This window comes from Coenobita brevimanus, chromosome 74 (genome assembly GCF_032717465.1).
Source record: "Coenobita brevimanus isolate Jiangsu-jjx chromosome 74, ASM3271746v2, whole genome shotgun sequence".
In the NCBI taxonomy this organism is placed as follows: Eukaryota; Metazoa; Arthropoda; class Malacostraca; order Decapoda; family Coenobitidae; genus Coenobita; species Coenobita brevimanus.
The window spans coordinates 29,601,391-29,606,390 of record NC_137027.1 but is presented as its reverse complement, the minus strand read 5'-3'; positions in this window follow the sequence as shown (position 1 = coordinate 29,606,390).

Here is a 5,000-nt window from a genome sequence, read left to right as displayed (position 1 = left end):
TTCTCACCTACATTTCAGACTTCTTGTCATCCTCTTTTCGGGACTTTGGCGAAAGCTTTACTATTGCACTTGATATCTCAAAGGCTTTCGATCAATCTGGAATAAATCTGTAATTTCCAAACTGCCCTCTTACTGTTTCTATCCTTCCATCTGTGCCTTCATCTATTAGCTTCCTTTCTGGTTGTTCTATAGCTGCTGTTGTAGACGGTCATCGTTAGTCTCCTAGGTCTATCTTCAGTGGTGTTCCTCAGGGCTCTGTCCTATCTCCAACTCCCTTCCTTTTATTCATCAATGACCTTCTAAGCTGTACATCTAACCCTATCCACTCATATGCTGAAGACTCCACCCTTCACATTTCCATTTGGTTACTGCAACGCCCATCTCAGCAGTCACTTCAACAAACAAGGGATGAGGCCATGGCACACTTAATGTCTGACTTAGCTCGTATCCCTGACTGGGGTAAATGTAATCTTATTGTTTTTAATGCATCAAGGACTCAGTTCTTACACCTGTCAACCCAACAAAATCTTCCACAGGTGTACCCACTAATGTTTAATAATATTCAGCTTAATCCTGCATCATCCTTGAACATGCTTGGGGTTTCATTTACTCGGGACTTATCTTGGGAAGATCATATTACATCTCTTATAAAATCTGCTTCCAAGAGATCAGGTGTGCTAAGCCAACTCCGTTCCTTCTTTATCCCTGCACAATTGTTGACTCTATACAGGGGTTTTATCCGCCCCTGTGTGGAGCACACAGGGGGGGAGGTTCCCCACATACAGCTCTTCTCAATAGCGTGGAGTCAAAGGCTTTTTGTCTCATTAATTCTCCTCCTCTTACTGTCTCCCTTCAACCTCTGTCTCTTCAGCGCACTGTTGCATCTTTACCTCTTTTCTATCGCTACATCAATGGTCACTGCTCCTCTGCTTGCATTCCTCCACCTCTGCGACGGGTGTGTAGCACCCGTCTACCAGTAAACTCTCATCCCTTTTTTGTCCAACTCTCTAATGCAAGAGTTAACCGTTACTCCCAGTCTTTCATTTATGCAACAGGTCAGCTCTGGAACTGTCTCCCTCTGTCTGTATTTCCTGCTTCCTATGATCTCCAGTCTTTCAAACGCAATGTGTCCAGGCAACTCGAGTTGATCGAAGCTTGAAATTGGCTCTCTCCTGTATTTTATTGTTCACCTGGAAGGAACAATTATTGCGTGCTCGTGACCTTTGGTTCCTTCTTCCTCGCATAAAAAAAATTGCCTCATTTATTTCCTGCCCCCACTGCCACATCGCCCACACCAGCAGACTGAGCAGTCCCAGCAAGACGCAAGAACCGCCATGGGAGCCTCTAACGAAGCGCTAATTATGGACTATCCTGTATATATAAAATTGCTCGTTAATTACCTGTATCAAATTGCAAACTGACCGCTAATTACCGCAGATATATTTACCTGTAATTCCCAGTCCATTTTATATAATCAAGGTGGGTTAATTAAGGGTGTGTGTCAGGTGTAATGACCCCTGTTGGATCTTGTTAGCCCAGTTAAGAGACGACCCTCAGGGAGAGGGTATAATTAGGAGTTTTGGCCCTGTATTTAACATTCTCTCTCTCTCTCTCTCTCTCTCTCTCTCTCTCTCTCTCTCTCTCTCTCTCTCTCTCTCTCACCATTTTCTCGGCTTGCTTTCTGTTCACTTGACAGGAAGAGACACTGAAAAGTCAAAGGTCACACACACACACACACACACACACACACACACACACACACACACACACACACACACACACACACACACACACACACACCTCCGTACGTACATACTTTCATTCTTCCCCATTATACATGCTTACACAGTTATGTACAGACGTCGGAATAAGTTCGTTTCCTTTTCTGTGGACTAAGGCGTTTGTAACACTGCTCGATGGAGAGTACCCCCTCCTCCTCCCTTCCTCATAGTACCACACTCCCACCCATCTCCCCCACTTTTCTCTCCGACCCCATAACCCCACCCGGTACCTTCATGCTCTCGCTCACAGCCAGCTAGGGGTTTCTGTACTTCAAGCACCTCTCTAATTACGTATAGTCCGAACAACTAATAAAGAAATAGCACAGTATATACATAAACCAAGTTAGGAAAAATTTACTGCACTTAGAGAGTAGAGAGAGAGAGAGAGAGAGAGAGAGAGAGTTAAACGACAGGGGGCGACAGGCGGAGAGGGAGAGGGAGTGGAATAATGAGAAATGAGAGTGCAGTTACGGAGAAAGTAAAAAGAGGAGAGGCAAGGAGAGAACAACGAGAGTTAAGAAACAGAGAGTGAGAAGAAGAGACAGTGAGAGGTGAAATGAGATACAAGCAGTGTGAAAGGGAAAAAGAAAAGGGTGATGTGAATCGGAAGGCTGGGAGACAGGAAGGAGAGACAAAAGGGGAGACAGCTGAGAGAAAATTGGAATGGAGCTAACACAGAAATAGGGATAACAAAAGGAGAAAGTGGGAAAGCGAGCTACGGAACGGAACACTGAGAACGATATGAGAAAAATTAGAAAAAAAGACAAGGTAACGGGGAGGAGGAAGAAAATGTGTTATTATGGCAAGGATGCAGGGAAAGAACTAAGCAGGATAAGACGAAAGCATTGAGGCTGAGTAGAACGAATGATATTCAAGTGAAAAGGGAGGGAGAGAAATAGAGAAATTAGCGAAATCTGCAGAGAGAAAGTACAGATTACTGGTGGGAAGAAAACAGGTTAATTATTAGGGCAAGAAAGGGGAGGGGGATGTTAAGAAGGGAAGACAAGGGGAGGGAGAGGGAGGGGTGAAGGGAGGGAAAGACAGTGGGAAGAGCGGAATGAAAGAAGAGATTTCGGGTGACAGGGAGAGACGGAGAGAGAAAAAAAAGCATGCATTTATTAATGGGAAAACAAAGCAGTGAAGGAAATGGGTTTAGTACAAGTACAGAAATACGGAGAGAGTAATGGGGAAAAAAAGGTAACACATGTGACAAATGAAAAAAGGTAAGACAAAGTTGTGACACAGGAAGGAAGAAGAGTGAGGTAAGGAGGGAGTGACAAAGGAGGAGACAGACGAAGGAAAGGCGAGAGGGAGGAAGGTAGGGACTGAGCAGAGAGCTATAAAGAAAGAGGAAGAAGGGAAAAGGAAACTGGGGGTGAGACAGAGGATCCAGAGAGAGAGATGAGGGGGGGAGGGGGAGGGGCAGTACACAGCCAGGCACAGACAGATAGGTCGACAAATATTCAGAAAGTGTGTGTGTGTGTGTGTGTGTGTGTGTGTGTGTGTGTGTGTGTGTGTGTGTGTGTGTGTGTGTGTGTGTGTGTGTGTGTGCTTCCGTCCCTGTGTCACTTCTATAACATTGTTCCATTTTTTAACCTGTGTGTTTTCCTCTTCTCTGCTTCAGTTTCTCTTCTCACTTTTCTTATCAGTATTTCTCCTGATTGTTCTTACCATTCCAAGTCTGTCTGTCTGTCTGTCTGTCTGTCTCTCTCTCTCTGGGAACAAAGAGATTGTTCTCACAGTCTATATCTCCTTAATACGGCCACTTCCTGAGTTGCTGTGGAATTTTGGTCGCTTGAAAAAGACATACGTCGATTTAAAAAGGGTTCAGGAGACTAAGGTATCAGGTTCGCCTGAGGGTTGTGGAACTTTTTTAGTACAAACTCGTAGACTACGAGGTCAGCTCACTGAAGTGTTTAAAATCTGAATGGGTTTCACAATCATTACATACGAAGTTGCTTACTCTTAACACGGACTCGGCACACAACCATGGTTGGAAACCGTAAATGAGAAAATTTACCAGCAGAATTACGTGAAAACTTTTTCACGGGCAAGATCTGCTCCAAATGGAACTGACTCAACATGGACGTTGTATACAATAGAGAAGTTTAAGGCACACTAGAATAAATGTGAACTGGATATGCATTCCCAGGCAAACAAGAAGTATCTCCACGGTATTGGCTGCATAGTCATTAAGATCCTAACTTTTCCTTGCAACTCCTCTCTCTCACTCTGTGTGTGTGTGTGTGTGTGTGTGTGTGTGTGTGTGTGTGTGTGTCTGTGAAAGATGTGTCTACTACCGCAACATTTAATCACAACAGATTTATTCTGTGTGTGTGTGTGTGTGTGTGTGTGTAAAAGAGGTGTCTACTACTGCAACATTTATTAGCAGTAGATTTATTCTCTCTCTCTCTCTCTCTCTCTCTCTCTGTCACACACACACACACAGACACACACACACACACACACACACAGTGTGGTAAACCTTTTCCTAACTTGGTTTATGATATATACTGTACTCTTTCTTTATTAGTTGTTTGGACTAGACGTAATGGGGTGCTTCTGAAAAGCCTAGTATTCCGGTAGATGTCACTACCATTGGGACAAACATATTCCCCGCGTTGTTTAAAAAGCATATATTTCTTTGTTAAATATCTACACTTGTGTGAAACCGTGATTCATAGTAATGTCATATACTGTAATATAAATAATACAAACAGAACACGTATATATAACGTAGCGTGAATTGTTTATATTTGTCATAAACGGAAATTAAAATAATATTGATGGAATGTGATGGTCCTACATTATTTAATGTCTGCTACATTTAGTGCAAGTTAGGTTCTTAATTCATAGTTTGTTCTTCTTGTAAATTATTCCTAGTAGGTTTCTTGACTCATTCAGTCTATATGTGGCCAGAAATTTAATGCTGAGTAAATACTGGGACACAACATTTTGCTCACTCTCTTCACGCATGCGCACAAGACAGTCCAGTGTTAAGTTTCTTCACGAGAGATTTGTTTTCAAAACAAACGCACTAGGGCTAATGCTTAAAATAATACAATTTAGACTAGGCTACTTGTGGTCTGGTTAGGTTAGACAAAGTAAAGTACTGTAATTGCTTTGGATAGTCTGAGAGGGCATTGGGCAACACCACGGCCATCTCAAACCGTGGCAACACGGGTCTTGTGTTGTGCATGGGTGAAGGGAGTGAGCAAA